The 13,885-nt window shown below is 39.7% G+C and overlaps 1 long non-coding RNA gene across 1 annotated transcript; it reads right to left on the bottom strand.

Annotated features, from left to right (window-relative positions):
- Positions 1-12,322: 12,322 nt before the first annotated feature.
- Positions 12,323-13,251, bottom strand: LOC143990115 (uncharacterized). Its single transcript, XR_013277165.1, has 3 exons — positions 12,924-13,251; positions 12,659-12,788; positions 12,323-12,571 (listed from the first exon to the last, which is right to left on the bottom strand). It is a non-coding gene; the product is annotated as an uncharacterized LOC143990115 (long non-coding RNA).
- Between the last annotated feature and the right edge of the window lie 634 nt (positions 13,252-13,885).

The raw sequence follows: 13,885 nt of genomic DNA on the forward strand, positions 1-13,885 counted from the left end.
CTTTACAAAAGATAAAGTGCTATACCTGTGGGTTATTAGGCCACATTTCTCAATTTTGTGTGTCTTCTGGTGAAATGATATTTAAACAGAAGCAATATACAACAAGGAGGCGGGACATAGAAGTGTACTCACCACGCTGGGGGGAAGGGACCAGGAGTAATAAATATGAAAATACAAAATCATACATCCCTTCCTCAACTATTAAGGCTGAGAATGAGACCTTACAGCAGGAGATTAGGCAAATTAAACAGGAAAGGGATGAATTTGTGAAAGAATTCCAATCTTTTAAAAGAAACGTCATTGACTCCCTGAATTTGAGAAATGGAGGGAGTAACTCGTCCACCGCAAACCAAAACAGTACACTAAAAGCGGAGATGAAATACAACATATAAATTCGTTTTAGAGGTCTATGGCATTTTAGTTTCATTAGATCAAAGTGGGAATGGCATTGTCCATTTACCAATGTACACATAAGAATGATGTATTTTTAATTTTTTGTTTTGCTTTAAATAGGTTAAATAAATAAAAAAGGGGGAAAGATTAATAACTGTCTTCTACAAAGTAATCTGTTTTCAGGCTTAAGTGAATTCAGGAAAGTATATGTCCATACAAATTGGCTGTACATATGCGTAAATACACGCCTAACAAAGGTATGGTATAACAGTCCATTGTTTTTGTTTTTGTTTTTTCTCTCTTCCTCTCACTTTCCTTTGTATTCTCCCAGAGGCCAGAAACGCCTAACAATTCATTTGCAAAAACCAAAGTGCTATCCAGGATGTATGGGATGCAATCGAAATGAATGTGTATGTGTGAGTGATGGAAGGCATGGGTATGAACTGTCCATGTGTAAACAAAGATTTTATTTTATTTATTTTTTTTTCTCTTAGGGGGTGTACTCAACATTGCTTTATGGCCATAAATAAGTGTGATCACACTAATGCGCATGCGTTGTACTGTTTATGATTATTTTATAATTTTTTTTTTCATTGGAAATGAGCTCAATACTGGTACCAGTTTAAAGTTATAATTTTTTTTTTTACAAGTTCAAATGTACTTGCGAATAAATAACCTATGCACAAATATTAAATCTCAATCCTTTACATTTTCGGTCCGATAGCACTGATCACTCGGTACCAGTTCCTTAATCCGAAGAGTGAATTGTTCTAATAGGAATAGCTTTTCCTTACGAAACTTTCCCCCCCCCTTTTTTTTTTTTTTTTTTTTTTTTTCCCTCCCTTTCCCCTCCTTTTCCCGTCCACAGCAAGTTCCCTGTAGGGGTGGACGTACATTCTGTTTCAGATATGGCGGATTTTAGCATATTATTGTTACGATCTTTCATGTTCGTTTGATCTATTAATGTTAACTATGGTATCCTGTCTATATGTGCTATATACAGGTGATGTTCACTGTTTGGCAATAATAGGCCACTATCTGGCTTTGTTTGTGCATATGGATTCCAGGCGAATGTGTTTACACCTTTAGCCCTTTTGTTTGTGTTTCTATGCCCTGCTGGAACCGTTTGTATTTTACATTTGTATTCTGTAAAACTCAATAAAAATTTTCTGGAAAAAAAAAAAAAAAAAAATCTCAATCCTTATAACTATGAGGAACTGTAGGGATGTTGTGTATAACTTTGTTTTCTCCTTTCCTGTGGTTTAGAGTGAAGGTTCTTTCACTCTGACACTCGGAAACTACCACGATACATTACTTTGCACCTTGTGGCATCTTATGGATTCAGTAGGTCTTGTGTTTTGTTTTGTTTTTCCTTCCAAATTAACTCATGTGATGCTAATATGTGTGAAGGTTATAGATCTACATGTTGTCGTTTAGAATTTAAGTATTTACAAACCCTCCCAGTTTTTCCATAATTTTGGTCTGTCCAAGTATAGATATGGGGGTGGGTCCTGGACATTATTGACTGTACTTAAGGTTAATGGACCCATTACCTTGGCTGGAAGTCTGTTCCAAGCATCCACTACTATTGTAGACCATTATGAACCTCTCAGAGAGGTACAGTGAGGTGTTATTAATGATTTTTAAGTTTTGTATTTTAGGGTAATTGCCCAAACAAGGATGGATGATCGGATGCAGACGGGCAAAGTATTGTGAAACACAGATGAGGACCTTAAAACAATTTTATGTTGGTTTTAAGGAGAAGCCTTGAATGGAATTAATTACAGTCAGGCCTTACTAAATTCTAACTTCTTTAGGGCGGTCTGTTTCAATAAACAGAGGTCCTGCTCTCTCTAATACAAATTTTTGTGGCCTGCTTGACTTGCAAATTGTTTTGCACTAAGAGTCAATTAATATGTTAATCACCACCGAGAGAGGGTGTTGCGCAATGTTTGAAAGCAGATTCAAATCATTTTGTTTAACACAATTACAGATTCAAGGCTCTTTAACAAATTAAAGGTTGAGGCAGCATTCAATCTGAATAGTTTTTTTTTTCTTTATTGTTTTTTTCTCCTTCAACTTTTTCTCTTAAAGAAAACTATTTTTTTTTTTTCTTTACTTCCTATATCACCTTATTTTAATTTTTTTTGGTGATTCTTCAGTTTGGCTTGCCTATGGTGAAATAAAAAAAAAAAAAAAAAAGAGGGGAGTATGGGGAACATTATATGGAGAACATTTAAAGCAATTACAAATGTTGATATAGAATATTAAAAGTTTCCCTTTAGCATTTTGGGGATGGGGCGAGTATCCAACAGTTTTTGTTTTTCTCTTATGACATTGGATAATTGTTTTATATAATTTTAGGTCATTGTAGCTATTATCATGACAATAGTAACATAAGGCTTTAGCAACAGCCATGTGACTATTTTCTGTGTATATGTGACATACAATCCTCTCTACAGTTCTAATGTTGGGCAGTCATCAGATGTGGTCATTGATATATATTTTTCTTTTTCATTTCTTTCTTTTTGTGCCATAATAAGTTCAAAGAGCATTGCGTCAATATCATATAGATATACTGGGACTGGTGAGACTCATAGTGATTGGCAAATAGCAGGGAGTATAGTACATTTGTACTTAAGAGTATTTTATTTAGATTTTTCCAGAAGCCACTAGTGACTGGTGACATCACACCTATCTGTATTCTGAAATCCAGTCATGTTTGTCTGCGTAGGCGACACTGCCTAATCTGCAATGAGAACTCTTAAAGTGATGACCTCTTCCGTAGCCTGCTAAAGGCAGGGCTCGTGCAGTAGCTACACATGGTAGCCAAGGACGGTGCCCAAGGTTTGGGACCAGCACTGAACATAGCTTCAGTAACAGGAGTTAGTGGTGAGTTGCGATGGCAACAAGAACCCCCTGCACACTTGAAGGGTCATACACAGACACACAGTGGCATACCGCAGAAGGCAGAACAGAGTTACTTGCAGGCATATGACCATGGAGGAAGAAAGATGGGGGATGGAAATCAGACACCTGGCTGAAGGGCGTACTTAAATTGTTACACATGTCACTGAGAGAGGGGTCTCATCAGTATGTCGCAGTATATCTATGGTAATTCTAATAAAAGGTCCTAACTGCTCAGACTTACCAGGCAAGCATTAATTTGAATGCATGTGTCTCAAATGTACTTGTGGTTTTCTTTCTATACCTCTGTCCACATTTAACAAAGTATAATCTTAGCCGGGAAAACTGATCCAAAGGCCATTACTGTATGCGGTATCCAACGGGAATCACCATGGAAGGCTGTCCCAGAAGCAAGGGCAACATGACCAGATTGACATTATTGACTTTCGCACTATCATTATTGGACGGTTGAGAACAAGGATCCTCATGTTTTTTTTTTATCCCTCTTGTTTTTTTTATTGTGTTTTGTACCCTATGATTTTTATTATGGACTTATTACATTCAGAACAAGTGAGGACTACCGATACTAGGATCCAGAAATGTGAACTGTAGAGATGGAGAGTTTAAACGTTTTTTTTTTCTTCTCAAAGAGTTTTATTTCATTTCAGAGGGCAAAGCCAAACTTTCCAAATATTAAAGAAGATTGCACCTAAATCATTATTCTATGTGTGGCCGAGTCTCATATTCTCAACTGGCCACAAGGGGCCATCTGTTGCCTTATGAGTTTATGTGAAATCTTCATTAATATCTGTAAAATATTGTAATTAGAAATAGATCTCATTTGGCCGGCATCTAGGAATGTCAGGTAACATGCCTCCCCCCCCAGGGGCTTGATAAGAGCAGACAATGCGGGGCCGAGATTTGTATACACCATATGGAGAGCCACTCCCATTGTTCTACACCTACTCACTTCAAAGGACCCCATGCTGGGGTAGACAATGAGGAGAGTCCAACCATAAACCTTGCTTAAGTTCCTGGGGAAATCCAATTAAGTCTTCTCTTTAAGACTAGTCACAAGGATTTGCATGAAAGGGGGCCGACTTATGTAGTGAGCCCTCCAATCATGATCCAAGCTAAGGCAGCCAATGGGGAATCAGCATGAAGGCATATTACCCAAAGCCAAGGTGAGGGACGGCCCTTTTTCGGAAACCAGTGGTCAAGGGTGGAACTCTGTAAGGATGGGTAATCATGGTTGAGGTGATGCTTGTAACTAAATATGCTTGTATGCTTGTGACTAAATACACTGTCTTAGAGAATATACTTTGTATTCCTGCATGTAAATATTATATTACAACCTAGTATTTTCTTCCTTGAGGTAAGATCATAGATAGATTTGTGTGTTAGCTAGACTTTCAACTACTTTTAATAAATGGTGTTATGGTAAACCTTTCTTATCCTGGTCATTAGAATTCTCTTTTAAACCCATATCATATCTTCTGATTATTAAATCAGAAATATAGATTTTAAAGGTTAACAGCACTCTCACCTAGCAGTAAGAAGGGTCGCTGGTTCGTATCCCAACCACGACACTACCTGCCTGGAGTTTGCATGTTCTCCCTGTGCCTGCGTGGGTTTCCTCCGGGTACTCCGGTTTCCTCCCACACTCCAAAGACATGCAGGTAGGTTAATTGGCTTCTGTCCATAAATTGGTCCGCTAGTATATGAATGGGGGCTCCTTGAGAGGGGTAGGGACCGATGTGAGTGTGCAATGTACAGTGATGGGGACAATTGTAGACACTCACTCAGGTTGAACTGGATGGACTGGTGTCTTTATTCAACCTTACTAACTATGTAACTATGTAACCTACTAGTTCCACAAAGGTCCTTTTAAGGACTGGTAAGGTATAGTGTACTACAGTACATAGGGTTGAGTGAGGTACAGTCTGCTAATCACAAACTACTAGTTGCACAAAGGTCCTTCTAAGGACTGGTAAGGTATAGCGTACTAGAGTATATAGAGTTGAGTGAGGTACAGTCTGCTAATCCTTAAGGACTGGTATAGGTCCACAATATATAGGGTTGAGGTGCACTACTGCTGACTGCTGCCCTTCTGCTGCAGTAGTCCTTTATGAGTATAGGGACTGAGGTACAGTCTGCTAATCATAACCTACTAGTTCCACAAAGGTCCTTCTAAGGACTGTTAAGGTATAGTGTACTACAGTATAAAGGGTTGAGTGAGGTACAGTATGCTAATCCTTAAGGACTGGTATATCACGGTGCTGATGTCAGTGCTCTCTATCATGGTGCTGGTGTCAGATCACTCTATCACGGTGCAGGTGTCAGTGCTCTATATCACGGTGCTGGTGATGATCATCATCTCCTGCACCCTCTTCTTTGCCTACCCTGACCTTCCTTCGCCTCCATTGTCTCAAGAATCCTGAATTGTCAGAATTTCACATATAAAAAAAGAATGCTTGTAGTTGTCGATCCCAGATTCACCTCATACTCGTGTTATGTCATTGGCCATGTGGTGGGACTATGTGTGCACAGCTAGTAATTATTTTTAATATTATTTTAATATTAATATTAAATTATTTTGTGGCTGCAAATATGACCTGTAGGTTTGTAAAGTTCACCATCCCTGTGCTGTGCTGACTTCCTCCTGGGGCTGCTTATTATGAGGGGCTCCCACCATCCCTGTGCTATGCTCATTATGAGGGGCTCCCACCATCCCTGTGCTGTCCTGACTTCCTCCTGGGTTTGCTTATTATGAGGGGCTCCCACCATCCCTGTGCTATGCTGACATCCTCCTGGGGCTGCTTATTATGAGGGACTCCCACCATCCCTGTGCTGTTCTGACATCCTCCTGGGGCTGTACCTCTGCTGTGCATATTATGAGGGGCCCCCACCATCCCTGTGCTATGCTCATTATGAGGGGCTCCCACCATCCCTGTTCTATGCTGACTTCCTCCTGGGGCTGCTTATTATGAGGGGCTCCCACCATCCCTGTGCTATGCTCATTATGAGGGGCTCCCACCATCCCTGTGCTGTCCTGACTTCCTCCTGGGGCTGCTTATTATGAAGGGCTCCCACCATCCCTGTGCTGTGCTGACTTCCTCCTGGGGCTGTACCTCTGCTGTGCATATTATGAGGGGCTCCCACCATCCCTGTGCTATGCTCATTATGAGGGGCTCCCACCATCCCTGTGCTGTCCTGACTTCCTCCTGGGGCTGCTTATTATGAGGGGCTCCCACCATCCCTGTGCTGTGCTGACTTCCTCCTGGGGCTGTACCTCTGCTGTGCATATTATGAGGGGCTCCCGCCATCCCTGCGCTATGCTCATTATGAGGGGCTCCCACCATCCCTGTTCTATGCTGACTTCCTCCTGGGGCTGCTTATTATGAGGGGCTCCCACCATCCCTGTGCTGTGCTGACTTCCTCCTGGGGCTGTACCTCTGCTGTGCATATTATGAGGGGCTCCCACCATCCCTGTGCTATGCTCATTATGAGGGGCTCTCACTATCCCTGTTCTATGCTGACTTCCTCCTGGGGCTGCTTATTATGAGGGGCTCCCACCATCCCTGTGCTATGCTCATTATGAGGGGCTGCCACCATCCCTGTGCTGTCCTGACTTCCTCCTGGGGCTGCTTATTATGAGGGGCTCCCACCATCCCTGTGCTATGCTGACATCCTCCTGGGGCTGCTTATTATGAGGGACCCCCACCATCCCTGTGCTGTGCTGACTTCCTCCTGGGGCTGTACCTCTGCTGTGCATATTATGAGGGCTCCCACCATCCCTGTGCTATGCTCATTATGAGGGGCTCCCGTCATACCTGTTCTATGCTGACTTCCTCCTGGGGCTAATAAAGATGGAAGAACCGCGCTATTCAGCACCAGGAGTGGGTAAACACAAGCCTAAACCGGCTAGATATAAATCCTATATGTATCTTGTATACCTGTATATGAATGATTCTAGGTTGCTGCCCCCCCACAAAAAGAGAATCCCCTTGCAAGGGTTTCTTTCAAGAGTGGAAACAATATAACAACCGGGGAAACTGGCGCTACCTATTTATCATGAACCAAAACAGGTACTCATCCCACCTAAAATAATAAATAATAAATATAAATAACAACTAGGGTTTACACCCGAAAAGCCCTAAGACTTTCCTGCTCCTATTGCTATTGAGCCCAGGAAGAGATACAAAAAACAGCTCCGCCCAGAAGATATTAAATCACACAATTTGTATAGTATGTCTCCAAACCAACGCAAATTCTGTAAGAGAAGCTGAATATCAAGAAATAATAATGCTAACTGCGATAAATCGCAAAAACGCATCAGTGCTAAAGTTAGCCACCAAACTCCCCACTAGAATATAATGTGACAACCTTAATTTAACAAAAAAAAAAAAAAAAAAAAAAAACATCCAGTGAAAACCAGAGAGAATTGTCATAAAGGTACCAAGTGTAACAAGCTTAGTATGTGACTCAATGTGATTATAACTTAAAATCGCATATATGCAAAAATATAATTGTGCCAGTAAATAATTTTACCTATTTACCTAAAATCACATAGGTGCAATATTATAATTGTGCCAGTAATTAAATATATATTTAGTGACAAAAATATAGCCCAGTAACTAAATGTGAAAAAAATGTGCAAATGCTATTATAACTAAAAAAGAGCATAAACAATACCAGGTGAAAAAAATGTATATATATACGCAAAAGATTGTATATAATAAGCAACCTGATCATATAACACGACCCCTAGTGGTAAAAATGCAAAAATACTCTAAATGATAAAATTAATAACACTCGTGAATATTTAAAAAATAAAAAATAAATAAAAATAAAAATAAAATAAAAAATAAAAAATAACTGAAATAAAAAATAAAAATATATAATATTAATAAAAAATAATAAAACCAAAAGATAGTCCAAAATAAATGTTCAATAGTGCAAATCCAAAAAAAATGTTCATCAAGTGACTTTAGTGCTTCCTGTGCATTCTTCACCGTGACTTCCGTGCTCCCCCACCAGGAACCCCACTCACCAAAAGAAAATACCCCTGCAGGGGTTGTTCACCTTCAGACTCAATCTCCCGATGTCCGGCTCTTTACCCCGTAATTGGTGACTGAACGTATCCAAACGGGAATTCCATATATCCTCATAAGAAAAAAATTGGAGTCTCCATAGTGTAATCCATATAAAAAATCAATTTATTTTCACAAAAATGATAAAAAACATATAAGAACAGCCATAAAAAACAAAAAACAAAAACAAAAAACAAAAAGATAAAAGTTCTATATATGACCACAACTCTCATATAATGAGAAAAAACTGTGGAAACGCAGTCCACCAAAGGGATTAATATATTAGTTCCTCCGAATATTCCGGTATTGCTCCAGAAAACAACATATGAATAGACAAAATGAAAGACAATACGCTAATTTGCTCTCTGTCCCGGGGAAAACCAGAGAAACCTCCTACAAATAGAGACCTCTAAATGGAATAGAAACCTCCCTTCACGGCAACATACCGGGATTTACCCTTGTGAAGGTGGTAGCTCTAATGCTGCACTCCCCCTTGGGATAGAGTCCTTATCGCGTAATTTTCAAAATCCCCGCGGATGCCGTACGGTGGATACGCAGCTTGCGCTCCACCTGCGTTCCAACCACCGGCGGCGATCCGGAAGTGACGTAATCAGCGTAACTCCGTCGAACGCGTTTCGTCATTGACGTCTTCAGCGGCGGTGTCACGCTATCACGTCCCGTATGTTAAATAGGAAAATCTCAGATGATCTAATTGGTCATTGCTCAGATTGAACACCCAATCAGGCAACAGCGGAAAAAACCTAATATACGAGCGAACAGGCAATCTCCCTACACAGACAGCAGTCTGCTTATACAATAAGACAGCTATCTCCTTATACAAATCGAACGAATAAGGCAGCATTCTCTTTATACAACCCGCCTGTAGATAACATCCACTCCCAAGGCTTCAGAAAGCGAGGAAGGACATACTATGCAAACCCTAAAAATAAAACGACTCGTATATGACAATATGTATATCAAAACAATCAGAATTAATTTCCAATTGCAATTTTCACCCACCATTTAGGTACATTAACCCGAAGGATGATCTATCCCATGGGGAAATCCAGCGATAATTTTACTTCTCCTTCCTTTATAGACCTTAATGGCCCTTTCTTACAAGATAGTTTATAAATGTTTTAAAATAATAACACAAGCATTTAGGGATATTCTCCAGGGAATCATTCACTTATTAGGACTAAGGGGATTGTAAGCGGTAAGTATTTAAGGAAAAAACCTCTATACATCTCATTGCAATCCAGCTATTATACAGTAAAAGTGACCATAACTGTTTATAAATGTTTTAAAATTAATAATACAAACATTTAGGGATATTCTCCAGGAAATCGTTCACTTATTAGGACTAAGGAGATTGTAAGCGGTGAGTATTTAAGGAAAAACCTCTATACATCTTATTGCAATCCAGCTATTATACAGTAAAAAAAACATATGCAAGCTAATATTTCCTCTCTCCACAATATGTAGGCTAGGATAGCAGACAAGAAAAGAAGGAAAAAAGGGGAGTAAAGATGCCACACATCATACCCAAAAACTAGAAAATAATACTAAAAATTGATTGAAAAAGGGAAAAATATTTATACTTATAGAAACATAAATGTTTATATACAAAAGAGTAGGAAACCCAAGTCCAACCCATCGATACCCATGAGAACTATATATCAAAAAATGCATACATACATATGCATGCATACATACACATGCACATGCATACACATACACGCATACGCAAACGTGTGTCTGTGTATGCACAAACGCGTGTCCACGCATATAAATCAGAATACCAAATTCATAAAAAGGGGGCGGAGAAGAAGAATAAATCCCATCTGTACCATTCTCCAATAATCAAAACAGTCGCAAAAAATGCAACATTCAAACAGAATTAGTGTACATAGAAGGGAATACGTAATGAGTAAACTCAATGATATAGAATGCCATTATTCAACATAATTCAACATTATTCAACATAATGTCCAAAAATATGTTGATTTTAATCTCTAGCCAATTAATTAATAGGGAGCACATAACACTTTTCAAAACGCAATGAGGGACAACCATCAGGAAAGAAAAATCTATGGATTTGCTATGAAACCGTTCAGATCTATATCCAGGTTGAGGCCCCGTGGCACAAGAGACCCCAACCTGTATATCCAAGCGGTTTCGTTCTGCGAGATGAGGGTGGTTTTATTCCCTCCCCTCCAATTTCCCTTAACGCAATCTATCCCATAGAATATTAAACCAGATGGGTCTCTTTGGTGGAATTCGTCGAAGTGACGGGAAAGGTTATGATTTGGGAACCCTTTCTTGATATTGTTGATATGTTCCCTAATCCTAACGAAAAGGGGACGTGTGGTCCTACCCACATACTGTAAATTACATGGGCATTCTATAACATACGTTACATGTGTGCTCCGACAGGTAATTAGTTCTTTTATTTTGTACTCTTTATGATCTGTCTTTGCTTTAAATGTTTCTTTTCTCTGTGGCTGTTTCTTGATAACTTTACATGGAAGACATTTCTGGCATCTATAAAATCCCTTCAAGTCATTGAATATTTTTATTTGTCTCGGTGGATCAATGGCATTCTGTACTAGGAAAGAACGTAAGGTGGGGGCCTTTCTATATACAAAACAAGGCTTTTTAGGGAGGACTTTGGATAATATTTTGTCTTCTTGGAGTATAGGCCAGTACTTCTTGATAATTTTTTCTAGGTCCCTGTATTGGGTGCTAAAACCCGTAATAAATGCCAGTTCCCTCTTTCCCTCTTTCTTCTTTTGTTTCTCCAAAACCGATTTCCTCTCTAAACCTCCGATATTATTCTTTAATTGGAGTAGGGGTTCCGGCTTATATCCTTTCTCTTGAAATCTCTCTATGATCACGTCTGCTTGGAGATGGTAATCTTCTGTAGAGTGGCAATTTCTTCTCAATCTTAGCAACTGTCCCTTAGGAATGTTGTTTTTCCACTTAGGGTGATGACAACTGGTAATCGGGATGTAGCTGTTTCTATCCGTTGTTTTAAAAAAGGTCTTGGTACTAAAAATCCCATCTTTCTTAGAGATTTGGAGATCCAGATAATCAACACTATGTTCACTGTATTTGCCAGTAAAAGTCAATCCATAGACGTTGTTATCAAGATTGTTCAAAAATATATCAAGATCTGCCGGAGTACCATCCCATAATTATACAAAGAAAGGGGATGAGAAACAAGAGGGACTGGAGGGCAACCAACCCCCGGGACTTTTATGACGGCACTAAATATACTTAAACCATATATAAAATCATTGAAATTTTTATTTGATGTACAAAAGACATTTTACGAACAAAATAGACAATTACATCCATTAAACATACAAAATGACAAAGTGCATATACAGAAAGTTGGTATGTGGGCTTATATAGCTCCATCCATTACCACATTCTTATGTGATTTAAACTGCATTGTTTCTTTCCTACATGTTTCGCTCTTCAGAGCTTCCTCAGGACAATTGCAGCAAACAAAAAAACTGAAATTATATAAGAAAATTTGTTTTAATACACATATACAGCATTTTTGTACATACAGTAAGCCCGGAACACAGGTATAGGAAATGTCCACCTGTATGGTTTGACATATCATGATTACATTAGTCTAGTGATGGATTCACTCCAGTCTAACAAGAACGGCCCTAACTGCAGCGAAACCATCACCAGAGGAATATTTTTTTATTTAAACATAAGGACATAATTTACATATCAATAGTAAATCCACAAATTGATTGTCAAAAAGGGGGCAACTAAACCATTTCCAAGAATGGCGTCCCCAAATTTATTAGCATATATTAGTGCATAAATGGTGTAATTCTCCTACTAAGGAGAATGCAGATTGGGTTGTAGAACAAAGAAAAAAAAAAAAAAAAAAAAAACAGCAACTGGACTGTGAGATATATCTACTTTTCAACAAGAAAATGAAAATAGAAATAAAAAAATATATATAGAACTAAAGTCTTACCCCATATAATCAGGCAAGTTGCTTCTATTGTTTATCGTTAATATCGTATGTTGGGTATATCAATTAACATTGAAATGAGGACAGATAATCTATTCCTCCTTTACTTATCAAGCCAGCGGACCGCGGTAAGAGCCCCCATTTAGGGATCCCCCATTTCTGTCCCCAAAAGGATCTACAGAGGCACGAGAAATATGTGTAAAATATATCTTAGCCATTGGATTATGTTTATCAAATGGCGCAGTCCAAATTTCTAACATACCTGGTAGTAATATGACAATGAAGAAATAAAACCAGTTCACACAGCCCGGTATCCACATGTACCATATATTGTCAGATAAAAGTTGGATAAGATGTGTTTCTGAACACGAGAAAATTCTCTGTATTGATCTCTGAAACAGGAAAGATAAACGAAGAAACCAAGTCTTCATTATAGCCATCCCAAAAATGAAAGTAAAAAATGCATAGCCCTAAAATTAGGACTGCAGGCATGTCCAATTAGTCCAGTGAAGACATATTTGTCTTACCTGTTAAATGAAGCAACGTGGTCTATTCGGTGAAGTTTTAGGAGTTTCCTCCATCCGTTTGGTGGCTCCACGTGTCCGCTCCCAATGCTAGCTTGGATAGCACTGACCGGGAGCCGCGAATTTAAACTCGTGTCTCCAGCCCAGCAGCGTCTGACGTCATTGCTGGGCTGCGGGCACACCTAATGGGAGGATCCCCTTCGTGCGCACGCGCGCACGACGTATTTCCTTCGTGCGCACGTAGGTGTCTAGTGCGCGTGCGTAACGAACGTGTTGCACGTCCGTACAACGCGTCGGCCATTTTAGATTCTGGCCGAAGTGAAAGGCTTTGCCAGTAGTGACCCCTAGAAGCCTGTGCTGTGGCCAGGAACCACCATTTGGCCAGAGACAGGTAACCTATACGGTTTGGGGGCTGTCAGCCCTGATTTTAAATTCAAATGAGTCATAATTCAAGCAAATGGGGACACAGGTATCCCGACATAAGTGTCGGTTGCCATATGTCCCTGGTTTCAAATGATGGAAATGGAAACTGAATTGCTTGAGACCGGCAAACCCGAAGAAGGGGATTAACCCATATTTGAAACGGGGCGGGCTGACCAAACCCTCAACTGGTTGAGGAAGGTTATAGGTCAGATCCGCCCCGGGGTGCCCGTACAGACCAAAGGGGGCAAAAAATAAAGGAGGGTCCCTTTTGTATCATAGAGTGCCTACCTCAGTTCGCTGGCTTGAAAACACCTCATTGTTTATGGCTTTTCGAATAGCCATGGCCCGTGCTATAGGGAGAGAAAAAAAAAAAAAAAAAATGTTTGGAACCATTTTCCATCTCACATTTATTTCCTCCCTGCCTATGTAAGGAAAGATTTAAAACTGATTGAGTCATTAAGTCCCGGAGATCGGGTGGCCCCCAAATTGTGTATCCATCTAGTCTCCCGCTGTAAGAGTGTATTATTGTAATCTCCCCCCCT

This window comes from Lithobates pipiens, unplaced genomic scaffold, assembly GCF_037356315.1.
Source record: "Lithobates pipiens isolate NorthernLeopardFrog02 unplaced genomic scaffold, aLitPip1_a1.2 Scaffold_18, whole genome shotgun sequence".
Taxonomy (NCBI): Eukaryota; Metazoa; Chordata; class Amphibia; order Anura; family Ranidae; genus Lithobates; species Lithobates pipiens.